This window comes from Lagenorhynchus albirostris, chromosome 1 (genome assembly GCF_949774975.1).
Source record: "Lagenorhynchus albirostris chromosome 1, mLagAlb1.1, whole genome shotgun sequence".
In the NCBI taxonomy this organism is placed as follows: Eukaryota; Metazoa; Chordata; class Mammalia; order Artiodactyla; family Delphinidae; genus Lagenorhynchus; species Lagenorhynchus albirostris.
In genome coordinates, this window is record NC_083095.1 from 138,275,738 (window position 1) to 138,300,363 (window position 24,626).

Below are 24,626 nucleotides of genomic sequence, written 5' to 3' on the forward strand. Positions count from 1 at the left end.
AAAGTAGGGAGAGGTTGAGGTTGCGTTTGCTGCCGTGTGTGTGTACAGCCACGTTGTTCAAGTGGAGGGTTGTGGCCGTCTCATGGGGAGAAGAGCCATTGGGAAAGGAGCCTGGGATGCCAATGCAGGTGGGAAGGCTAGGGACAGCGTGCCGTCTCTGGGTTCCTTGGTCGAGCCAGGACTTCTGTCCCCTGCCACGGACGAGCGTGCGGCTAGGAAAGGAAGCGTGAACCATTGGTGGTCCTATCGACTGCATTTGAGTTCTACAGGCCGCCGCCACCGGCTACTCGTTGCCTTGTGCCCTCACGGAAAGAGAAGTCTATGGTCAGGGTCAGAGCAGGATTCCTGGCCTAGGGCTGGCTCTTTGTGATGTTCTGCTTGGGAGACCAGATGCAGTTTCGGTTTCTCATGATGAGGGGAGAAATCCAATGGGCCATTGTCCCCGGGCGGTTGGCCAAGCTGATGGCTCCTCCTCGGGTTGTTTCCGGCTTGTGTGTGCTGTGTGAACAGGCTAGAAAATGCCTTAGTCAAGATAAGTCACAGCAAGCTTCTTTGGTGAGGGGTGGCTCTGGCATCTTTCCATGACACGTTGGGATCCCGGTGGAGAGGGAAGGGCAAGGCTACCGATAAAGACACATGAAATGGCTGGCTAAGCCCACATGTTTACTTGTGGGTGGACAGATTGACAGAGGCCATAGGCTTCCAGGAACACTTTTGATATCCCCTCAGGAGCATTTGGAGGCACGTGTAGAGAGGGAACACGGGAGAACTTCTGTGGACTGTCCCGCCTTTTTCCCCTCCTTGGTCGATTTACTTCATGGCGGGTCCCTATGCTAGTGAATGGTTGCGTTTGTGGCACAGTATGGTGTCTTCTCATGGGGGCTGATTTGGAGGTCGTGGGGTGTTTTGTCCCTGTCTGTCCACGTTCCCCCTGTGTTGAAGGTGTGAGGGTGTTCCTGAGTCCAGCCCAACATCTTTACTAAACCTGGCCCACATAGCGTTCCCTGAGGTTTGCAGATCTTCCCGGAGGTCACTGGGCACAACCATGCGGAAAAAAGGGAGTCGGCTGCCAAGGAAAGGCTATAGATTTTAAGGCGGGTGAGGGTGTGTGGTGCGGGGGTCATTTTTACTGCCACGCGCTGGTGCATCCAGACTGTGGTATCCGGTGTGCCTGGCCACAGGCCAGACGAGTCATAGCGGTTCAGGTGTCTCGGCTGTTGGCTGGGTTCTCTTAATTGCATGGCTGTGGGTCACACATTGCTTCTAGAAGACCTGGGCCTCACTGTTTCTCCGAGGTCACGTCACTGACGGGCCCGGAGTGTGAATGTGCCAGGTACCACCGCAGTTGACCCCATTGGTGCAATGGTGTTCTCCGCCACAATGGGCATTGGAATGGCTCCCATGCCATTTGGTTGCAAGGGTTTCCCCACCACGTTGGGCTTCAGAATGTTTCCCATGTCATTACCTCTGTGTGTGAACCAAGGGTAGGTCATCTGTCTTGGCAGCAGCTCAGGAAGTGTGCCTACTGGTGAGTCTCGCTTGATCAGTCCAGGTGTTCCTCACGTGCCCTTTGTCACGGTTCCCTTCGAGCTGCTTTTGACGAAGGCCGTCATATTCGGCCAAGGCCCCTTCCCTTGTGGAAGATCTCTTCCCCGTAAGAGCGTGGCACTTGTGTGGAAGAATATGTGCCAAGGGCGGGCGTGTTCCCCTAGATGGCACCGGCTCTTAGTCTGAGGGGCCACAGTTGCCCAGAGGGTGTCTCAGGGGTTTAGGAAGACATCCTTCTGCTGTGGTGGATGGGAGAGCACTCAGGAGTGGAATTGCAGTGCCCGAGACCAGGGGGATTTTGGACAGCGGTGCTCTGTGTCCTGATGGCCGCACCCTCTGAAGGCGTCAGCTCTATGTTGCTTTCACGTTTCCCTGCGGACCCACAGGCAAGATCTGCAGCAAATTAAATGTCGAGGGGAGACAGAGCACGCATCACTGAGGGATATCGCCCTTTCGCTCGGTGCACCCGTGCACCCTCCTAAAGAACGCATGTGTTCTCTCACCCCGAGCCAGGTGGAATGCCAGGAAAGGAATTCCAGCAGCAGATCAACCTGGGACCATCTGTATAATCCCTGACACCCGGTGAAGTGAGGAGGAGGAGTCTCACAGGGGTGTTGGCCCGCATTCCATGAGGATCCTGGTTTAACCCTTGTTGCGGTAAGTAGCACCTCTTTCCTAAAACCTAGAGGTTTGACCAAGGGAACATGTGCAACGGGGCTACACCCTCACCTTCTGGCCTTTTCCATGGGAACCCGAGCTTCGATGCCCTGAGAACTGGCTGCATTTCCTTCCCCGATGGCTTTGCTTTGTTCACTTCCGTATGCTGACATGATTCAGCTCGCTGTCCGTACCGTGGTGGAATCTGCAAGTTTGCATGTCCAGCGTTTGAGCGTGTGCTTGGCTCGACGATGACTTCCACAAATGCATTCCTTGGAAATCTGAACAAAATGAGTGAGAAATCCCTGCCGTCTCCTCCTTGGAACTGAGGTCCAACACGTGGCTCCCAAAAGGAAAGTAGGGAGAGGTTCGCGTTGCATTTGCTCCCGTGGGTGTCCACAGCCACGCTGTTTAAGTTGAGGCTTGTGGCCGTCTGATGGGGAGAAGAGGCATTGGGAAAGGACCCTGGGATGCCAATCCAGCAGGGAAGGCTAGGGAGAGCGTGCCGTCTGTGGGTTCCTTGGTCGAGCCGGGACTGCTGTCCCCTGCCACGGTTCAGCATTCGGGTAGGAGAGGAAGCGTGAGCCCTTGGTGGCCCGGTCGCCTGCCCTTGAGTTCTACAGGCCTCCGCCACCGGCTACTCGTTGCCTTGTGCCCGCAAAGAAACGGAAGTCTGTAGGCTCAGGGTGAGAGCAGGATTCCTGGCCTAGGGCAGGCTTCTTTGCCATGTTCTGCTTGGGAGACCAGATGCAGTTTAGGTTTCTCCTGATAAGGGGAGAAATCCAATGGGCCATTGTCACCGGGAGGTTGGCCAAGCTGAGGGCTCCTCCTCGGGTTGTGTCTGGCTTGTGTGTGCTGTGTGAAAGGGCTAGAAAATGCCTTAGTGAAGATAAGTCACAGCAAGCTTCCTTGGTGAGGGGTGGCTCTGGCATCTTTCCCTGACACGTTGGGATCCCGGTGGAGAGAGGAGGGCAAGGCGAATGAAGCAGACACGAGAGATGGCTGGCTAATCCCACAGGTTTACTGGTGGGTGGATAGATCGATGGTGGTCATAGGCTTCCGGGAACACTTTTGGTATTCCCTCAGGGACATTTGGAGGCAAGTGTAGAGAGGGAACACGGGAGCACATCTGTGGCGTGTCTCGCTTGTTTCCCCTCCTTGGTCAATTTACTTCATGGCGGGTCCCTGTGCCAGGGAATGGTTGCCTTCGTGGCACAGGATGGTGTCTTCTCATGGGGGCTGATTTGGAGGCCGTGGGGTGTTTTGTCCCTGTCTGTCCACGTTCTCCCTGTGTTGAAGATGTGAAGGTGTTCCTCAGTACAGCCCTGCATCGGTACTACACCCAGCCCACCTAGCAGTCCCTGAGGATTGCAGACCTTCCCGGAGGTCTTTGGGCAAAACCACGCGGAAAGGGAGTCGTCTGCCAAGGAAAGGCTACAGGTTTCCGGGCCTGAGAGGATGTGTGGTGCGGGGATCTTTTCTCCTGCCACCCGCTGGTGCTTTGAGACTGTGGTGTACGGCGTGCCTGGCCACAGTCCAGAGAAGTCATACCGGTTCAGGTGTCTAGGCTGTTGGCCGGGTTCTCTTGTTGCGCGGCTGTAGGTAACACGTTGCTTCTAGAGGACCTGGGCCTCACGGTTTCACCGAGGTCACGTCACTGACGGACCCAGAGTGCGAAAGTGGCAGGCAGCACTGCAAGAGACCCAATTGCCGCAACAGTTTGCCCCGCCACGTTGGGCATCGTAATGGTTCCCATGCCATTACCTTTGTGTGTACGACAAGGGTAGGTCGTCTGTCCTAACAGCAGGCCAGGAAGTATGCCTGCTGGTGAGTCTGCCTTGATTAGTGCAGGTGTTCCTCACGTGCCCTTTGTCGTGGGTCCCTATGAGCCGCTTTTGGTGGAGGCCGTCATATTCGGCCGTGTGCCCTTCCCTTGTGGAAGATCTCTTGATCTTCCGGGCGCGTCCACTGTGTGGAGCCATATGTGCTTAGAGTTGGTGTGTTCCCCAAAGGTCACTGGCTCTTAGTCTGAGGAGGCACAGTTGCCCTGAGCGTGTCTCAGGGTTTCCGGAAGACATCCTTTAGCTGTGATGGAGGGGAGAGTGCTCAGGAGAGGAATTGCAGGGCCCGAGACCAGGGTGTTGTTGGACGGCGGGGCTCTTCGTCCTGATGGCGGCACGCTGTGAAGGCGTCTACGCCACGTTGCTTTCACATTTACGTGCGGACGCCCAGGTACGATGGGCAGCAAATGAAATGTTGAGGGGATATAGAGCACGCATCACTAGATGGTATCGCCCTTTCCCTCGGTGCGCCCGTGCACCATCCTCAAGCACGCGTGTGTTCACTCAGCCCGAGCCAGGTGGACTGCCAGGGACGGAATCCCAGCAGCAGAGCAGCCCGGGGCCATCCGTATAATCCATAATACCTGGTGAAGGGAGGAGGAGGAGTCTCGCAGGGGTGTTGGCGCACATTCCATGAGGATCCTGGTTTAAACCTTGTTGCGGTAAGTGGCACTTCTTTGCTAAAACCTAGAGGTTTGGCCACGGGAACTGAAAACCGGTGCTACAGCCTCATCTTCTGTCTTTTTCCTGGGGAACATGAGCTTCGATGACCTGAGAACTGGCTGCATTTCCTGCCCCATGGCTCAGATCTGGCCGCTTCTGTATGCTGACATGATTCAGCTCACTGGCCGTCCCTTGGTGGAATCTGCAACTTTGCATGTCCGGCGTTTGAGCATGTGCTTGGATCGATGATGACCCCCACAGATGCATTCCTTGGAAATCTGAACAAAATGAGTGAGAAAACCCTACCGTCTCCTCATCGGAACTGAGGTCCAGCACGTGGCTCCCAAAAGGAAAGTAGGGAGAGGTTGAGGTTGCGTTTGCTGCCGTGTGTGTGTACAGCCACGTTGTTCAAGTGGAGGGTTGTGGCCGTCTCATGGGGAGAAGAGCCATTGGGAAAGGAGCCTGGGATGCCAATGCAGGTGGGAAGGCTAGGGACAGCGTGCCGTCTCTGGGTTCCTTGGTCGAGCCAGGACTTCTGTCCCCTGCCACGGACGAGCGTGCGGCTAGGAAAGGAAGCGTGAACCATTGGTGGTCCTATCGACTGCATTTGAGTTCTACAGGCCGCCGCCACCGGCTACTCGTTGCCTTGTGCCCTCACGGAAAGAGAAGTCTATGGTCAGGGTCAGAGCAGGATTCCTGGCCTAGGGCTGGCTCTTTGTCATGTTCTGCTTGGGAGACCAGATGCAGTTTCGGTTTCTCATGATGAGGGGAGAAATCCAATGGGCCATTGTCCCCGGGCGGTTGGCCAAGCTGATGGCTCCTCCTCGGGTTGTTTCCGGCTTGTGTGTGCTGTGTGAACAGGCTAGAAAATGCCTTAGTCAAGATAAGTCACAGCAAGCTTCTTTGGTGAGGGGTGGCTCTGGCATCTTTCCATGACACGTTGGGATCCCGGTGGAGAGGGAAGGGCAAGGCTACCAATAAAGACACATGAAATGGCTGGCTAAGCCCACATGTTTACTTGTGGGTGGACAGATTGACACAGGCCATAGGCTTCCAGGAAGACTTTTGATGTCCCCTCAGGAGCATTTGGAGGCACGTGTAGAGAGGGAACACGGGAGAACTTCTGTGGACTGTCCCGCCTTTTTCCCCTCCTTGGTCGATTTACTTCATGGCGGGTCCCTATGCTAGTGAATGGTTGCGTTTGTGGCACAGTATGGTGTCTTGTCATGGGGGCTGATTTGGAGGTCGTGGGGTGTTTTGTCCCTGTCTGTCCACGTTCCCCCTGTGTTGGAGGTGTGAGGGTGTTCCTGAGTCCAGCCCAACATCTTTACTAAACCTGGCCCACATAGCGTTCCCTGAGGTTTGCAGATCTTCCCGGAGGTCACTGGGCACAACCATGCGGAAAAAAGGGAGTCGGCTGCCAAGGAAAGGCTATAGATTTTAAGGCGGGTGAGGGTGTGTGGTGCGGGGGTCATTTTTACTGCCACGCGCTGGTGCATCCAGACTGTGGTATCCGGTGTGCCTGACCACAAGCCAGACGAGTCATAGCGGTTCAGGTGTCTCGGCTGTTGGCTGGGTTCTCTTAATTGCATGGCTGTGGGTCACACATTGCTTCTAAAAGACCTGGGCCTCACTGTTTCTCCGAGGTCACGTCACTGACGGGCCCGGAGTGTGAATGTGCCAGGTACCACCGCAGTTGACCCCATTGGGGCAATGGTGTTCTCCGCCACAATGGGCATTGGAATGGCTCCCATGCCATTTGGTTGCAAGGGTTTCCCCACCACGTTGGGCTTCAGAATGTTTCCCATGTCATTACCTCTGTGTGTGAACCAAGGGTAGGTCATCTGTCTTGGCAGCAGCTCAGGAAGCGTGCCTACTGGTGAGTCTCGCTTGATCAGTCCAGGTGTTCCTCACGTGCCCTTTGTCACGGTTCCCTTCGAGCTGCTTTTGACGAAGGCCGTCATATTCGGCCAAGGCCCCTTCCCTTGTGGAAGATCTCTTCCCCGTAAGAGCGTGGCACTTGTGTGGAAGAATATGTGCCAAGGGCGGGCGTGTTCCCCTAGATGGCACCGGCTCTTAGTCTGAGGGGCCACAGTTGCCCAGAGGGTGTCTCAGGGGTTTAGGAAGACATCCTTCTGCTGTGGTGGATGGGAGAGCACTCAGGAGTGGAATTGCAGTGCCCGAGACCAGGGGGATTTTGGACAGCGGTGCTCTGTGTCCTGATGGCCGCACCCTCTGAAGGCGTCAGCTCTATGTTGCTTTCACGTTTCCCTGCGGACCCACAGGCAAGATCTGCAGCAAATTAAATGTCGAGGGGAGACAGAGCACGCATCACTGAGGGATATCGCCCTTTCGCTCGGTGCACCCGTGCACCCTCCTAAAGAACGCATGTGTTCTCTCACCCCGAGCCAGGTGGAATGCCAGGAAAGGAATTCCAGCAGCAGATCAACCTGGGACCATCTGTATAATCCCTGACACCCGGTGAAGTGAGGAGGAGGAGTCTCACAGGGGTGTTGGCCCGCATTCCATGAGGATCCTGGTTTAACCCTTGTTGCGGTAAGTAGCACCTCTTTCCTAAAACCTAGAGGTTTGACCAAGGGAACATGTGCAACGGGGCTACACCCTCACCTTCTGGCCATTTCCATGGGAACCCGAGCTTCGATGCCCTGAGAACTGGCTGCATTTCCTTCCCCGATGGCTTTGCTTTGTTCACTTCCGTATGCTGACATGATTCAGCTCGCTGTCCGTACCGTGGTGGAATCTGCAAGTTTGCATGTCCAGCGTTTGAGCGTGTGCTTGGCTCGACGATGACTTCCACAAATGCATTCCTTGGAAATCTGAACAAAATGAGTGAGAAATCCCTGCCGTCTCCTCCTTGGAACTGAGGTCCAACACGTGGCTCCCAAAAGGAAAGTAGGGAGAGGTTCGCGTTGCATTTGCTCCCGTGGGTGTCCACAGCCACGCTGTTTAAGTTGAGGCTTGTGGCCGTCTGATGGGGAGAAGAGGCATTGGGAAAGGACCCTGGGATGCCAATCCAGGTGGGAAGGCTAGGGAGAGCGTGCCGTCTGTGGGTTCCTTGGTCGAGCCGGGACTGCTGTCCCCTGCCACGGTTCAGCATTCGGGTAGGAGAGGAAGCGTGAGCCCTTGGTGGTCCGGTCGCCTGCCCTTGAGTTCTACAGGCCTCCGCCACCGGCTACTCGTTGCCTTGTGCCCGCAAAGAAACGGAAGTCTGTAGGCTCAGGGTGAGAGCAGGATTCCTGGCCTAGGGCAGGCTTCTTTGCCGTGTTCTGCTTGGGAGACCAGATGCAGTTTAGGTTTCTCCTGATAAGGGGAGAAATCCAATGGGCCATTGTCACCGGGAGGTTGGCCAAGCTGAGGGCTCCCCCTCGGGTTGTGTCTGGCTTGTGTGTGCTGTGTGAAAGGGCTAGAAAATGCCTTAGTGAAGATAAGTCACAGCAAGCTTCCTTGGTGAGGGGTGGCTCTGGCATCTTTCCCTGACACGTTGGGATCCCGGTGGAGAGAGGAGGGCAAGGCGAATGAAGCAGACACGAGAGATGGCTGGCTAATCCCACAGGTTTACTGGTGGGTGGATAGATCGATGGTGGTCATAGGCTTCCGGGAACACTTTTGGTATTCCCTCAGGGACATTTGGAGGCAAGTGTAGAGAGGGAACACGGGAGCACATCTGTGGCGTGTCTCGCTTGTTTCCCCTCCTTGGTCAATTTACTTCATGGCGGGTCCCTGTGCCAGGGAATGGTTGCCTTCGTGGCACAGGATGGTGTCTTCTCATGGGGGCTGATTTGGAGGCCGTGGGGTGTTTTGTCCCTGTCTGTCCACGTTCTCCCTGTGTTGAAGATGTGAAGGTGTTCCTCAGTACAGCCCTGCATCGGTACTACACCCAGCCCACCTAGCAGTCCCTGAGGATTGCAGACCTTCCCGGAGGTCTTTGGGCAAAACCACGCGGAAAGGGAGTCGGCTGCCAAGGAAAGGCTACAGGTTTCCGGGCCCGAGAGGATGTGTGGTGCGGGGATCTTTTCTCCTGCCACCCGCTGGTGCTTTGAGACTGTGGTGTACGGCGTGCCTGGCCACAGTCCAGAGAAGTCATACCGGTTCAGGTGTCTAGGCTGTTGGCCGGGTTCTCTTGTTGCGCGGCTGTAGGTAACACGTTGCTTCTAGAGGACCTGGGCCTCACGGTTTCACCGAGGTCACGTCACTGACGGACCCAGAGTGCGAAAGTGGCAGGCAGCACTGCAAGAGACCCAATTGCCGCAAGAGTTTGCCCCGCCACGTTGGGCATCGTAATGGTTCCCATGCCATTACCTTTGTGTGTACGACAAGGGTAGGTCGTCTGTCCTAACAGCAGGCCAGGAAGTATGCCTGCTGGTGAGTCTGCCTTGATTAGTGCAGGTGTTCCTCACGTGCCCTTTGTCGTGGGTCCCTATGAGCCGCTTTTGGTGGAGGCCGTCATATTCGGCCGTGTGCCCTTCCCTTGTGGAAGATCTCTTGATCTTCCGGGCGCGTCCACTGTGTGGAGCCATATGTGCTTAGAGTTGGTGTGTTCCCCAAAGGTCACTGGCTCTTAGTCTGAGGAGGCACAGTTGCCCTGAGCGTGTCTCAGGGTTTCCGGAAGACATCCTTTAGCTGTGATGGAGGGGAGAGTGCTCAGGAGAGGAATTGCAGGGCCCGAGACCAGGGTGTTGTTGGACGGCGGGGCTCTTCGTCCTGATGGCGGCACGCTGTGAAGGCGTCTACGCCACGTTGCTTTCACATTTACGTGCGGACGCCCAGGCACGATGGGCAGCAAATGAAATGTTGAGGGGATATAGAGCACGCATCGCTAGATGGTATCGCCCTTTCCCTCGGTGCGCCCGTGCACCATCCTCAAGCACGCGTGTGTTCACTCAGCCCGAGCCAGGTGGACTGCCAGGGACGGAATCCCAGCAGCAGAGCAGCCCGGGGCCATCCGTATAATCCATAATACCTGGTGAAGGGAGGAGGAGGAGTCTCGCAGGGGTGTTGGCGCACATTCCATGAGGATCCTGGTTTAAACCTTGTTGCGGTAAGTGGCACTTCTTTGCTAAAACCTAGAGGTTTGGCCACGGGAACTGAAAACCGGTGCTACAGCCTCATCTTCTGTCTTTTTCCTGGGGAACATGAGCTTCGATGACCTGAGAACTGGCTGCATTTCCTGCCCCATGGCTCAGATCTGGCCGCTTCTGTATGCTGACATGATTCAGCTCACTGGCCGTCCCTTGGTGGAATCTGCAACTTTGCATGTCCGGCGTTTGAGCATGTGCTTGGATCGATGATGACCCCCACAGATGCATTCCTTGGAAATCTGAACAAAATGAGTGAGAAAACCCTACCGTCTCCTCATCGGAACTGAGGTCCAGCACGTGGCTCCCAAAAGGAAAGTAGGGAGAGGTTGAGGTTGCGTTTGCTGCCGTGTGTGTGTACAGCCACGTTGTTCAAGTGGAGGGTTGTGGCCGTCTCATGGGGAGAAGAGCCATTGGGAAAGGAGCCTGGGATGCCAATGCAGGTGGGAAGGCTAGGGACAGCGTGCCGTTTCTGGGTTCCTTGGTCGAGCCAGGACTTCTGTCCCCTGCCACGGACGAGCGTGCGGCTAGGAAAGGAAGCGTGAACCATTGGTGGTCCTATCGACTGCATTTGAGTTCTACAGGCCGCCGCCACCGGCTACTCGTTGCCTTGTGCCCTCACGGAAAGAGAAGTCTATGGTCAGGGTCAGAGCAGGATTCCTGGCCTAGGGCTGGCTCTTTGTGATGTTCTGCTTGGGAGACCAGATGCAGTTTCGGTTTCTCATGATGAGGGGAGAAATCCAATGGGCCATTGTCCCCGGGCGGTTGGCCAAGCTGATGGCTCCTCCTCGGGTTGTTTCCGGCTTGTGTGTGCTGTGTGAACAGGCTAGAAAATGCCTTAGTCAAGATAAGTCACAGCAAGCTTCTTTGGTGAGGGGTGGCTCTGGCATCTTTCCATGACACGTTGGGATCCCGGTGGAGAGGGAAGGGCAAGGCTACCGATAAAGACACATGAAATGGCTGGCTAAGCCCACATGTTTACTTGTGGGTGGACAGATTGACAGAGGCCATAGGCTTCCAGGAACACTTTTGATATCCCCTCAGGAGCATTTGGAGGCACGTGTAGAGAGGGAACACGGGAGAACTTCTGTGGACTGTCCCGCCTTTTTCCCCTCCTTGGTCGATTTACTTCATGGCGGGTCCCTATGCTAGTGAATGGTTGCGTTTGTGGCACAGTATGGTGTCTTCTCATGGGGGCTGATTTGGAGGTCGTGGGGTGTTTTGTCCCTGTCTGTCCACGTTCCCCCTGTGTTGAAGGTGTGAGGGTGTTCCTGAGTCCAGCCCAACATCTTTACTAAACCTGGCCCACATAGCGTTCCCTGAGGTTTGCAGATCTTCCCGGAGGTCACTGGGCACAACCATGCGGAAAAAAGGGAGTCGGCTGCCAAGGAAAGGCTATAGATTTTAAGGCGGGTGAGGGTGTGTGGTGCGGGGGTCATTTTTACTGCCACGCGCTGGTGCATCCAGACTGTGGTATCCGGTGTGCCTGGCCACAGGCCAGACGAGTCATAGCGGTTCAGGTGTCTCGGCTGTTGGCTGGGTTCTCTTAATTGCATGGCTGTGGGTCACACATTGCTTCTAGAAGACCTGGGCCTCACTGTTTCTCCGAGGTCACGTCACTGACGGGCCCGGAGTGTGAATGTGCCAGGTACCACCGCAGTTGACCCCATTGGGGCAATGGTGTTCTCCGCCACAATGGGCATTGGAATGGCTCCCATGCCATTTGGTTGCAAGGGTTTCCCCACCACGTTGGGCTTCAGAATGTTTCCCATGTCATTACCTCTGTGTGTGAACCAAGGGTAGGTCATCTGTCTTGGCAGCAGCTCAGGAAGTGTGCCTACTGGTGAGTCTCGCTTGATCAGTCCAGGTGTTCCTCACGTGCCCTTTGTCACGGTTCCCTTCGAGCTGCTTTTGACGAAGGCCGTCATATTCGGCCAAGGCCCCTTCCCTTGTGGAAGATCTCTTCCCCGTAAGAGCGTGGCACTTGTGTGGAAGAATATGTGCCAAGGGCGGGCGTGTTCCCCTAGATGGCACCGGCTCTTAGTCTGAGGGGCCACAGTTGCCCAGAGGGTGTCTCAGGGGTTTAGGAAGACATCCTTCTGCTGTGGTGGATGGGAGAGCACTCAGGAGTGGAATTGCAGTGCCCGAGACCAGGGGGATTTTGGACAGCGGTGCTCTGTGTCCTGATGGCCGCACCCTCTGAAGGCGTCAGCTCTATGTTGCTTTCACGTTTCCCTGCGGACCCACAGGCAAGATCTGCAGCAAATTAAATGTCGAGGGGAGACAGAGCACGCATCACTGAGGGATATCGCCCTTTCGCTCGGTGCACCCGTGCACCCTCCTAAAGAACGCATGTGTTCTCTCACCCCGAGCCAGGTGGAATGCCAGGAAAGGAATTCCAGCAGCAGATCAACCTGGGACCATCTGTATAATCCCTGACACCCGGTGAAGTGAGGAGGAGGAGTCTCACAGGGGTGTTGGCCCGCATTCCATGAGGATCCTGGTTTAACCCTTGTTGCGGTAAGTAGCACCTCTTTCCTAAAACCTAGAGGTTTGACCAAGGGAACATGTGCAACGGGGCTACACCCTCACCTTCTGGCCTTTTCCATGGGAACCCGAGCTTCGATGCCCTGAGAACTGGCTGCATTTCCTTCCCCGATGGCTTTGCTTTGTTCACTTCCGTATGGTGACATGATTCAGCTCGCTGTCCGTACCGTGGTGGAATCTGCAAGTTTGCATGTCCAGCGTTTGAGCGTGTGCTTGGCTCGACGATGACTTCCACAAATGCATTCCTTGGAAATCTGAACAAAATGAGTGAGAAATCCCTGCCGTCTCCTCCTTGGAACTGAGGTCCAACACGTGGCTCCCAAAAGGAAAGTAGGGAGAGGTTCGCGTTGCATTTGCTCCCGTGGGTGTCCACAGCCACGCTGTTTAAGTTGAGGCTTGTGGCCGTCTGATGGGGAGAAGAGGCATTGGGAAAGGACCCTGGGATGCCAATCCAGGTGGGAAGGCTAGGGAGAGCGTGCCGTCTGTGGGTTCCTTGGTCGAGCCGGGACTGCTGTCCCCTGCCACGGTTCAGCATTCGGGTAGGAGAGGAAGCGTGAGCCCTTGGTGGCCCGGTCGCCTGCCCTTGAGTTCTACAGGCCTCCGCCACCGGCTACTCGTTGCCTTGTGCCCGCAAAGAAACGGAAGTCTGTAGGCTCAGGGTGAGAGCAGGATTCCTGGCCTAGGGCAGGCTTCTTTGCCATGTTCTGCTTGGGAGACCAGATGCAGTTTAGGTTTCTCCTGATAAGGGGAGAAATCCAATGGGCCATTGTCACCGGGAGGTTGGCCAAGCTGAGGGCTCCTCCTTGGGTTGTGTCTGGCTTGTGTGTGCTGTGTGAAAGGGCTAGAAAATGCCTTAGTGAAGATAAGTCACAGCAAGCTTCCTTGGTGAGGGGTGGCTCTGGCATCTTTCCCTGACACGTTGGGATCCCGGTGGAGAGAGGAGGGCAAGGCGAATGAAGCAGACACGAGAGATGGCTGGCTAATCCCACAGGTTTACTGGTGGGTGGATAGATCGATGGTGGTCATAGGCTTCCGGGAACACTTTTGGTATTCCCTCAGGGACATTTGGAGGCAAGTGTAGAGAGGGAACACGGGAGCACATCTGTGGCGTGTCTCGCTTGTTTCCCCTCCTTGGTCAATTTACTTCATGGCGGGTCCCTGTGCCAGGGAATGGTTGCCTTCGTGGCACAGGATGGTGTCTTCTCATGGGGGCTGATTTGGAGGCCGTGGGGTGTTTTGTCCCTGTCTGTCCACGTTCTCCCTGTGTTGAAGATGTGAAGGTGTTCCTCAGTACAGCCCTGCATCGGTACTACACCCAGCCCACCTAGCAGTCCCTGAGGATTGCAGACCTTCCCGGAGGTCTTTGGGCAAAACCACGCGGAAAGGGAGTCGGCTGCCAAGGAAAGGCTACAGGTTTCCGGGCCCGAGAGGATGTGTGGTGCGGGGATCTTTTCTCCTGCCACCCGCTGGTGCTTTGAGACTGTGGTGTACGGCGTGCCTGGCCACAGTCCAGAGAAGTCATACCGGTTCAGGTGTCTAGGCTGTTGGCCGGGTTCTCTTGTTGCGCGGCTGTAGGTAACACGTTGCTTCTAGAGGACCTGGGCCTCACGGTTTCACCGAGGTCACGTCACTGACGGACCCAGAGTGCGAAAGTGGCAGGCAGCACTGCAAGAGACCCAATTGCCGCAAGAGTTTGCCCCGCCACGTTGGGCATCGTAATGGTTCCCATGCCATTACCTTTGTGTGTACGACAAGGGTAGGTCGTCTGTCCTAACAGCAGGCCAGGAAGTATGCCTGCTGGTGAGTCTGCCTTGATTAGTGCAGGTGTTCCTCACGTGCCCTTTGTCGTGGGTCCCTATGAGCCGCTTTTGGTGGAGGCCGTCATATTCGGCCGTGTGCCCTTCCCTTGTGGAAGATCTCTTGATCTTCCGGGCGCGTCCACTGTGTGGAGCCATATGTGCTTAGAGTTGGTGTGTTCCCCAAAGGTCACTGGCTCTTAGTCTGAGGAGGCACAGTTGCCCTGAGCGTGTCTCAGGGTTTCCGGAAGACATCCTTTAGCTGTGATGGAGGGGAGAGTGCTCAGGAGAGGAATTGCAGGGCCCGAGACCAGGGTGTTGTTGGACGGCGGGGCTCTTCGTCCTGATGGCGGCACGCTGTGAAGGCGTCTACGCCACGTTGCTTTCACATTTACGTGCGGACGCCCAGGTACGATGGGCAGCAAATGAAATGTTGAGGGGATATAGAGCACGCATCACTAGATGGTATCGCCCTTTCCCTCGGTGCGCCCGTGCACCATCCTCAAGCACGCGTGTGTTCACTCAGCCCGAGCCAGGTGGACTGCCAGGGACGGAATCCCAGCAGCAGAGCAGCCCGGGGCCATCCGTATAATCCATAATACCTGGTGAAGGGAGGAGGAGGAGTCTCGCAGGGGTGTTGGCGCACATTCCATGAGGATCCTGGTTTAAACCTTGTTGCGGTAAGTGGCACTTCTTTGCTAAAACCTAGAGGTTTGGCCACGGGAACTGAAAACCGGTGCTACAGCCTCATCTTCTGTCTTTTTCCTGGGGAACATGAGCTTCGATGACCTGAGAACTGGCTGCATTTCCTGCCCCATGGCTCAGATCTGGCCGCTTCTGTATGCTGACATGATTCAGCTCACTGGCCGTCCCTTGGTGGAATCTGCAACTTTGCATGTCCGGCGTTTGAGCATGTGCTTGGATCGATGATGACCCCCACAGATGCATTCCTTGGAAATCTGAACAAAATGAGTGAGAAAACCCTACCGTCTCCTCATCGGAACTGAGGTCCAGCACGTGGCTCCCAAAAGGAAAGTAGGGAGAGGTTGAGGTTGCGTTTGCTGCCGTGTGTGTGTACAGCCACGTTGTTCAAGTGGAGGGTTGTGGCCGTCTCATGGGGAGAAGAGCCATTGGGAAAGGAGCCTGGGATGCCAATGCAGGTGGGAAGGCTAGGGACAGCGTGCCGTCTCTGGGTTCCTTGGTCGAGCCAGGACTTCTGTCCCCTGCCACGGACGAGCGTGCGGCTAGGAAAGGAAGCGTGAACCATTGGTGGTCCTATCGACTGCATTTGAGTTCTACAGGCCGCCGCCACCGGCTACTCGTTGCCTTGTGCCCTCACGGAAAGAGAAGTCTATGGTCAGGGTCAGAGCAGGATTCCTGGCCTAGGGCTGGCTCTTTGTGATGTTCTGCTTGGGAGACCAGATGCAGTTTCGGTTTCTCATGATGAGGGGAGAAATCCAATGGGCCATTGTCCCCGGGCGGTTGGCCAAGCTGATGGCTCCTCCTCGGGTTGTTTCCGGCTTGTGTGTGCTGTGTGAACAGGCTAGAAAATGCCTTAGTCAAGATAAGTCACAGCAAGCTTCTTTGGTGAGGGGTGGCTCTGGCATCTTTCCATGACACGTTGGGATCCCGGTGGAGAGGGAAGGGCAAGGCTACCGATAAAGACACATGAAATGGCTGGCTAAGCCCACATGTTTACTTGTGGGTGGACAGATTGACACAGGCCATAGGCTTCCAGGAAGACTTTTGATGTCCCCTCAGGAGCATTTGGAGGCACGTGTAGAGAGGGAACACGGGAGAACTTCTGTGGACTGTCCCGCCTTTTTCCCCTCCTTGGTCGATTTACTTCATGGCGGGTCCCTATGCTAGTGAATGGTTGCGTTTGTGGCACAGTATGGTGTCTTGTCATGGGGGCTGATTTGGAGGTCGTGGGGTGTTTTGTCCCTGTCTGTCCACGTTCCCCCTGTGTTGGAGGTGTGAGGGTGTTCCTGAGTCCAGCCCAACATCTTTACTAAACCTGGCCCACATAGCGTTCCCTGAGGTTTGCAGATCTTCCCGGAGGTCACTGGGCACAACCATGCGGAAAAAAGGGAGTCGGCTGCCAAGGAAAGGCTATAGATTTTAAGGCGGGTGAGGGTGTGTGGTGCGGGGGTCATTTTTACTGCCACGCGCTGGTGCATCCAGACTGTGGTATCCGGTGTGCCTGACCACAAGCCAGACGAGTCATAGTGGTTCAGGTGTCTCGGCTGTTGGCTGCGTTCTCTTAATTGCATGGCTGTGGGTCACACATTGCTTCTAAAAGACCTGGGCCTCACTGTTTCTCCGAGGTCACGTCACTGACGGGCCCGGAGTGTGAATGTGCCAGGTACCACCGCAGTTGACCCCATTGGGGCAATGGTGTTCTCCGCCACAATGGGCATTGGAATGGCTCCCATGCCATTTGGTTGCAAGGGTTTCCCCACCACGTTGGGCTTCAGAATGTTTCCCATGTCATTACCTCTGTGTGTGAACCAAGGGTAGGTCATCTGTCTTGGCAGCAGCTCAGGAAGCGTGCCTACTGGTGAGTCTCGCTTGATCAGTCCAGGTGTTCCTCACGTGCCCTTTGTCACGGTTCCCTTCGAGCTGCTTTTGACGAAGGCCGTCATATTCGGCCAAGGCCCCTTCCCTTGTGGAAGATCTCTTCCCCGTAAGAGCGTGGCACTTGTGTGGAAGAATATGTGCCAAGGGCGGGCGTGTTCCCCTAGATGGCACCGGCTCTTAGTCTGAGGGGCCACAGTTGCCCAGAGGGTGTCTCAGGGGTTTAGGAAGACATCCTTCTGCTGTGGTGGATGGGAGAGCACTCAGGAGTGGAATTGCAGTGCCCGAGACCAGGGGGATTTTGGACAGCGGTGCTCTGTGTCCTGATGGCCGCACCCTCTGAAGGCGTCAGCTCTATGTTGCTTTCACGTTTCCCTGCGGACCCACAGGCAAGATCTGCAGCAAATTAAATGTCGAGGGGAGACAGAGCACGCATCACTGAGGGATATCGCCCTTTCGCTCGGTGCACCCGTGCACCCTCCTAAAGAACGCATGTGTTCTCTCACCCCGAGCCAGGTGGAATGCCAGGAAAGGAATTCCAGCAGCAGATCAACCTGGGACCATCTGTATAATCCCTGACACCCGGTGAAGTGAGGAGGAGGAGTCTCACAGGGGTGTTGGCCCGCATTCCATGAGGATCCTGGTTTAACCCTTGTTGCGGTAAGTAGCACCTCTTTCCTAAAACCTAGAGGTTTGACCAAGGGAACATGTGCAACGGGGCTACACCCTCACCTTCTGGCCATTTCCATGGGAACCCGAGCTTCGATGCCCTGAGAACTGGCTGCATTTCCTTCCCCGATGGCTTTGCTTTGTTCACTTCCGTATGCTGACATGATTCAGCTCGCTGTCCGTACCGTGGTGGAATCTGCAAGTTTGCATGTCCAGCGTTTGAGCGTGTGCTTGGCTCGACGATGACTTCCACAAATGCATTCCTTGGAAATCTGAACAAAATGAGTGAGAAATCCCTGCCGTCTCCTCCTTGGAACTGAGGTCCAACACGTGGCTCCCAAAAGGAAAGTAGGGAGAGGTTCGCGTTGCATTTGCTCCCGTGGGTGTCCACAGCCACGCTGTTTAAGTTGAGGCTTGTGGCCGTCTGATGGGGAGAAGAGGCATTGGGAAAGGACCCTGGGATGCCAATCCAGGTGGGAAGGCTAGGGAGAGCGTGCCGTCTGTGGGTTCCTTGGTCGAGCCGGGACTGCTGTCCCCTGCCACGGTTCAGCATTCGGGTAGGAGAGGAAGCGTGAGCCCTTGGTGGTCCGGTCGCCTGCCCTTGAGTTCTACAGGCCTCCGCCACCGGCTACTCGTTGCCTTGTGCCCGCAAAGAAACGGAAGTCTGTAGGCTCAGGGTGAGAGCAGGATTCCTGGCCTAGGGCAGGCTTCTTTGCCGTGTTCTGCTTGGGAGACCAGATGCAGTTTAGGTTTCTCCTGATAAGGGGAGAAATCCAATGGGCCATTGTCACCGGGAGGTTGGCCAAGCTGAGGGCTCCCCCTCGGGTTGTGTCTGGCTTGTGTGTGCTGTGTGAAAGGGCTAGAAAATGCCTTAGTGAAGATAAGTCACAGCAAGCTTCCTTGGTGAGGGGTGGCTCTGGCATCTTTCCCTGACACGTTGGGATCCCGGTGGAGAGAGGAGGGCAAGGCGAATGAAGCAGACACGAGAGATGGCTGGCTAATCCCACAGGTTTACTGGTGGGTGGATAGATCGATGGTGGTCATAGGCTTCCGGGAACACTTTTGGTATTCCCTCAGGGACATTTGGAGGCAAGTGTAGAGAGGGAACACGGGAGCACATCTGTGGCGTGTCTCGCTTGTTTCCCCTCCTTGGTCAATTTACTTCATGGCGGGTCCCTGTGCCAGGGAATGGTTGCCTTCGTGGCACAGGATGGTGTCTTCTCATGGGGGCTGATTTGGAGGCCGTGGGGTGTTTTGTCCCTGTCTGTCCACGTTCTCCCTGTGTTGAAGATGTGAAGGTGTTCCTCAGTACAGCCCTGCATCGGTACTACACCCAGCCCACCTAGCAGTCCCTGAGGATTGCAGACCTTCCCGGAGGTCTTTGGGCAAAACCACGCGGAAAGGGAGTCGGCTGCCAAGGAAAGGCTACAGGTTTCCGGGCCCGAGAGGATGTGTGGTGCGGGGATCTTTTCTCCTGCCACCCGCTGGTGCTTTGAGACTGTGGTGTACGGCGTGCCTGGCCACAGTCCAGAGAAGTCATACCGGTTCAGGTGTCTAGGCTGTTGGCCGGGTTCTCTTGTTGCGCGGCTGTAGGTAACACGTTGCTTCTAGAGGACCTGGGCCTCACGGTTTCACCGAGGTCACGTCACTGACGGACCCAGAGTGCGAAAGTGGCAGGCAGCACTGCAAGAGACCCAATTGCTGCAACAGTTTGCCCCGCCACGTTGGGCATCGTAATGGTTCCCATGCCATTACCTTTGTGTGTACGACAAGGGTAGGTCGTCTGTCCTAACAGCAGGCCAGGAAGTATGCCTGCTGGTGAGTCTGCCTTGATTAGTGCAGGTGTTCCTCACGTGCCCTTTGTCGTGGGTCCCTATGAGCCGCTTTTGGTGGAGGCCGTCATATTCGGCCGTGTGCCCTTCCCTTGTGGAAGATCTCTTGATCTTCCGGGCGCGTCCACTGTGTGGAGCCATATGTGCTTAGAGTTGGTGTGTTCCCCAAAGGTCACTGGCTCTTAGTCTGAGGAGGCACAGTTGCCCTGAGCGTGTCTCAGGGTTTCCGGAAGACATCCTTTAGCTGTGATGGAGGGGAGAGTGCTCAGGAGAGGAATTGCAGGGCCCGAGGCCAGGGTGTTGTTGGACGGCGGGGCTCGTCGTCCTGATGGCGGCACGCTGTGAAGGCGTCTACGCCACGTTGCTTTCACATTTACGTGTGGACGCCCAGGCACGATGGGCAGCAAATGAAATGTTGAGGGGATATAGAGCACGCATCACTAGATGGTATCGCCCTTTCCCTCGGTGCGCCCGTGCACCATCCTCAAGCACGCGTGTGTTCTCTCAGCCCGAGCCAGGTGGACTGCCAGGGACGGAATCCCAGCAGCAGAGCAGCCCGGGGCCATCCGTATAATCCATAATACCTGGTGAAGGGAGGAGGAGGAGTCTCGCAGGGGTGTTGGCGCACATTCCATGAGGATCCTGGTTTAAACCTTGTTGCGGTAAGTGGCACTTCTTTGCTAAAACCTAGAGGTTTGGCCACGGGAACTGAAAACCGGTGCTACAGCCTCATCTTCTGTCTTTTTCCTGGGGAACATGAGCTTCGATGACCTGAGAACTGGCTGCATTTCCTGCCCCATGGCTCAGATCTGGCCGCTTCTGTATGCTGACATGATTCAGCTCACTGGCCGTCCCTTGGTGGAATCTGCAACTTTGCATGTCCGGCGTTTGAGCATGTGCTTGGATCGATGATGACCCCCACAGATGCATTCCTTGGAAATCTGAACAAAATGAGTGAGAAAACCCTACCGTCTCCTCATCGGAACTGAGGTCCAGCACGTGGCTCCCAAAAGGAAGGTAGGGAGAGGTTGAGGTTGCGTTTGCTGCCGTGTGTGTGTACAGCCACGTTGTTCAAGTGGAGGGTTGTGGCCGTCTCATGGGGAGAAGAGCCATTGGGAAAGGAGCCTGGGATGCCAATGCAGGTGGGAAGGCTAGGGACAGCGTGCCGTCTCTGGGTTCCTTGGTCGAGCCAGGACTTCTGTCCCCTGCCACGGACGAGCATGCGGCTAGGAAAGGAAGCGTGAACCATTGGTGGTCCTATCGACTGCATTTGAGTTCTACAGGCCGCCGCCACCGGCTACTCGTTGCCTTGTGCCCTCACGGAAAGAGAAGTCTATGGTCAGGGTCAGAGCAGGATTCCTGGCCTAGGGCTGGCTCTTTGTGATGTTCTGCTTGGGAGACCAGATGCAGTTTCGGTTTCTCATGATGAGGGGAGAAATCCAATGGGCCATTGTCCCCGGGCGGTTGGCCAAGCTGATGGCTCCTCCTCGGGTTGTTTCCGGCTTGTGTGTGCTGTGTGAACAGGCTAGGAAATGCCTTAGTCAAGATAAGTCACAGCAAGCTTCTTTGGTGAGGGGTGGCTCTGGCATCTTTCCATGACACGTTGGGATCCCGGTGGAGAGGGAAGGGCAAGGCTACCGATAAAGACACATGAAATGGCTGGCTAAGCCCACATGTTTACTTGTGGGTGGACAGATTGACACAGGCCATAGGCTTCCAGGAACACTTTTGATATCCCCTCAGGAGCACTTGGAGGCACGTGTAGAGAGGGAACACGGGAGAACTTCTGTGGACTGTCCCGCCTTTTCCCCCTCCTTGGTCGATTTACTTCATGGCGGGTCCCTATGCTAGTGAATGGTTGCCTTTGTGGCACAGTATGGTGTCTTGTCATGGGGGCTGATTTGGAGGTCGTGGGGTGTTTTGTCCCTGTCTGTCCACGTTCCCCCTGTGTTGAAGGTGTGAGGGTGTTCCTGAGTCCAGCCCAACATCTTTACTAAACCTGGCCCACATAGCGTTCCCTGAGGTTTGCAGATCTTCCCGGAGGTCACTGGGCACAACCATGCGGAAAAAAGGGAGTCGGCTGCCAAGGAAAGGCTATAGATTTAAAGGCGGGTGAGGGTGTGTGGTGCGGGGGTCATTTTTACTGCCACGCGCTGGTGCATCCAGACTGTGGTATCCGGTGTGCCTGGCCACAGGCCAGACGAGTCATAGCGGTTCAGGTGTCTCGGCTGTTGGCTGGGTTCTCTTAATTGCATGGCTGTGGGTCACACATTGCTTCTAGAAGACCTGGGCCTCACTGTTTCTCCGAGGTCACGTCACTGACGGGCCCGGAGTGTGAATGTGCCAGGTACCACCGCAGTTGACCCCATTGGTGCAATGGTGTTCTCCGCCACAATGGGCATTGGAATGGCTCCCATGCCATTTGGTTGCAAGGGTTTCCCCACCACGTTGGGCTTCAGAATGTTTCCCATGTCATTACCTCTGTGAGTGAACCAAGGGTAGGTCATCTGTCTTGGCAGCAGCTCAGGAAGCGTGCCTACTGGTGAGTCTCGCTTGATCAGTCCAGGTGTTCCTCACGTGCCCTTTGTCACGGTTCCCTTCGAGCTGCTTTTGACGAAGGCCGTCATATTCGGCCAAGGCCCCTTCCCTTGTGGAAGATCTCTTCCCCGTAAGAGCGTGGCACTTGTGTGGAAGAATATGTGCCAAGGGCGGGCGTGTTCCCCTAGATGGCACCGGCTCTTAGTCTGAGGGGCCACAGTTGCCCAGAGGGTGTCTCAGGGGTTTAGGAAGACATCCTTCTGCTGTGGTGGATGGGAGAGCACTCAGGAGTGGAATTGCAGTGCCCGAGACCAGGGGGATTTTGGACAGCGGTGCTCTGTGTCCTGATGGCCGCACCCTCTGAAGGCGTCAGCTCTATGTTGCTTTCACGTTTCCCTGCGGACCCACAGGCAAGATCTGCAGCAAATTAAATGTCGAGGGGAGACAGAGCACGCATCACTGAGGGATATCGCCCTTTCGCTCGGTGCACCCGTGCACCCTCCTAAAGAACGCATGTGTTCTCTCACCCCGAGCCAGGTGGAATGCCAGGAAAGGAATTCCAGCAGCAGATCAACCTGGGACCATCTGTATAATCCCTGACACCCGGTGAAGTGAGGAGGAGGAGTCTCACAGGGGTGTTGGCCCGCATTCCATGAGGATCCTGGTTTAACCCTTGTTGCGGTAAGTAGCACCTCTTTCCTAAAACCTAGAGGTTTGACCAAGGGAACATGTGCAACGGGGCTACACCCTCACCTTCTGGCCTTTTCCATGGGAACCCGAGCTTCGATGCCCTGAGAACTGGCTGCATTTCCTTCCCCGATGGCTTTGCTTTGTTCACTTCCGTATGGTGACATGATTCAGCTCGCTGTCCGTACCGTGGTGGAATCTGCAAGTTTGCATGTCCAGCGTTTGAGCGTGTGCTTGGCTCGACGATGACTTCCACAAATGCATTCCTTGGAAATCTGAACAAAATGAGTGAGAAATCCCTGCCGTCTCCTCCTTGGAACTGAGGTCCAACACGTGGCTCCCAAAAGGAAAGTAGGGAGAGGTTCGCGTTGCATTTGCTCCCGTGGGTGTCCACAGCCACGCTGTTTAAGTTGAGGCTTGTGGCCGTCTGATGGGGAGAAGAGGCATTGGGAAAGGACCCTGGGATGCCAATCCAGGTGGGAAGGCTAGGGAGAGCGTGCCGTCTGTGGGTTCCTTGGTCGAGCCGGGACTGCTGTCCCCTGCCACGGTTCAGCATTCGGGTAGGAGAGGAAGCGTGAGCCCTTGGTGGCCCGGTCGCCTGCCCTTGAGTTCTACAGGCCTCCGCCACCGGCTACTCGTTGCCTTGTGCCCGCAAAGAAACGGAAGTCTGTAGGCTCAGGGTGAGAGCAGGATTCCTGGCCTAGGGCAGGCTTCTTTGCCATGTTCTGCTTGGGAGACCAGATGCAGTTTAGGTTTCTCCTGATAAGGGGAGAAATCCAATGGGCCATTGTCACCGGGAGGTTGGCCAAGCTGAGGGCTCCTCCTTGGGTTGTGTCTGGCTTGTGTGTGCTGTGTGAAAGGGCTAGAAAATGCCTTAGTGAAGATAAGTCACAGCAAGCTTCCTTGGTGAGGGGTGGCTCTGGCATCTTTCCCTGACACGTTGGGATCCCGGTGGAGAGAGGAGGGCAAGGCGAATGAAGCAGACACGAGAGATGGCTGGCTAATCCCACAGGTTTACTGGTGGGTGGATAGATCGATGGTGGTCATAGGCTTCCGGGAACACTTTTGGTATTCCCTCAGGGACATTTGGAGGCAAGTGTAGAGAGGGAACACGGGAGCACATCTGTGGCGTGTCTCGCTTGTTTCCCCTCCTTGGTCAATTTACTTCATGGCGGGTCCCTGTGCCAGGGAATGGTTGCCTTCGTGGCACAGGATGGTGTCTTCTCATGGGGGCTGATTTGGAGGCCGTGGGGTGTTTTGTCCCTGTCTGTCCACGTTCTCCCTGTGTTGAAGATGTGAAGGTGTTCCTCAGTACAGCCCTGCATCGGTACTACACCCAGCCCACCTAGCAGTCCCTGAGGATTGCAGACCTTCCCGGAGGTCTTTGGGCAAAACCACGCGGAAAGGGAGTCGGCTGCCAAGGAAAGGCTACAGGTTTCCGGGCCCGAGAGGATGTGTGGTGCGGGGATCTTTTCTCCTGCCACCCGCTGGTGCTTTGAGACTGTGGTGTACGGCGTGCCTGGCCACAGTCCAGAGAAGTCATACCGGTTCAGGTGTCTAGGCTGTTGGCCGGGTTCTCTTGTTGCGCGGCTGTAGGTAACACGTTGCTTCTAGAGGACCTGGGCCTCACGGTTTCACCGAGGTCACGTCACTGACGGACCCAGAGTGCGAAAGTGGCAGGCAGCACTGCAAGAGACCCAATTGCCGCAAGAGTTTGCCCCGCCACGTTGGGCATCGTAATGGTTCCCATGCCATTACCTTTGTGTGTACGACAAGGGTAGGTCGTCTGTCCTAACAGCAGGCCAGGAAGTATGCCTGCTGGTGAGTCTGCCTTGATTAGTGCAGGTGTTCCTCACGTGCCCTTTGTCGTGGGTCCCTATGAGCCGCTTTTGGTGGAGGCCGTCATATTCGGCCGTGTGCCCTTCCCTTGTGGAAGATCTCTTGATCTTCCGGGCGCGTCCACTGTGTGGAGCCATATGTGCTTAGAGTTGGTGTGTTCCCCAAAGGTCACTGGCTCTTAGTCTGAGGAGGCACAGTTGCCCTGAGCGTGTCTCAGGGTTTCCGGAAGACATCCTTTAGCTGTGATGGAGGGGAGAGTGCTCAGGAGAGGAATTGCAGGGCCCGAGACCAGGGTGTTGTTGGACGGCGGGGCTCTTCGTCCTGATGGCGGCACGC

The 24,626-nt window shown here is 55.8% G+C and overlaps 9 non-coding genes across 9 annotated transcripts; all 9 read left to right on the forward strand.

Annotated features, from left to right (window-relative positions):
- The first annotated feature begins 2,447 nt into the window (after positions 1 to 2,447).
- Positions 2,448 to 2,539, forward strand: LOC132505467 (small nucleolar RNA SNORD116). The gene has a single exon (XR_009535425.1). It is a non-coding gene; the product is annotated as a small nucleolar RNA SNORD116 (small nucleolar RNA).
- A 2,409-nt stretch (positions 2,540 to 4,948) lies between these two features.
- Positions 4,949 to 5,040, forward strand: LOC132504901 (small nucleolar RNA SNORD116). Its single transcript, XR_009535158.1, has one exon. It is a non-coding gene; the product is annotated as a small nucleolar RNA SNORD116 (small nucleolar RNA).
- Positions 5,041 to 7,507: 2,467 nt separating this feature from the next.
- On the forward strand, positions 7,508 to 7,599 carry LOC132505472 (small nucleolar RNA SNORD116). Its single transcript, XR_009535427.1, has one exon. It is a non-coding gene; the product is annotated as a small nucleolar RNA SNORD116 (small nucleolar RNA).
- Positions 7,600 to 10,008: 2,409 nt separating this feature from the next.
- On the forward strand, positions 10,009 to 10,100 carry LOC132504907 (small nucleolar RNA SNORD116). The gene has a single exon (XR_009535160.1). It is a non-coding gene; the product is annotated as a small nucleolar RNA SNORD116 (small nucleolar RNA).
- Positions 10,101 to 12,567: 2,467 nt separating this feature from the next.
- LOC132505480 (small nucleolar RNA SNORD116) lies at positions 12,568 to 12,659 on the forward strand. The gene has a single exon (XR_009535428.1). It is a non-coding gene; the product is annotated as a small nucleolar RNA SNORD116 (small nucleolar RNA).
- A 2,409-nt stretch (positions 12,660 to 15,068) lies between these two features.
- On the forward strand, positions 15,069 to 15,160 carry LOC132504911 (small nucleolar RNA SNORD116). Its single transcript, XR_009535163.1, has one exon. It is a non-coding gene; the product is annotated as a small nucleolar RNA SNORD116 (small nucleolar RNA).
- Positions 15,161 to 17,627: 2,467 nt separating this feature from the next.
- Positions 17,628 to 17,719, forward strand: LOC132505487 (small nucleolar RNA SNORD116). The gene has a single exon (XR_009535429.1). It is a non-coding gene; the product is annotated as a small nucleolar RNA SNORD116 (small nucleolar RNA).
- Positions 17,720 to 20,128: 2,409 nt separating this feature from the next.
- Positions 20,129 to 20,220, forward strand: LOC132504916 (small nucleolar RNA SNORD116). Its single transcript, XR_009535167.1, has one exon. It is a non-coding gene; the product is annotated as a small nucleolar RNA SNORD116 (small nucleolar RNA).
- A 2,467-nt stretch (positions 20,221 to 22,687) lies between these two features.
- LOC132505495 (small nucleolar RNA SNORD116) lies at positions 22,688 to 22,779 on the forward strand. The gene has a single exon (XR_009535431.1). It is a non-coding gene; the product is annotated as a small nucleolar RNA SNORD116 (small nucleolar RNA).
- Positions 22,780 to 24,626: the final 1,847 nt, after the last annotated feature.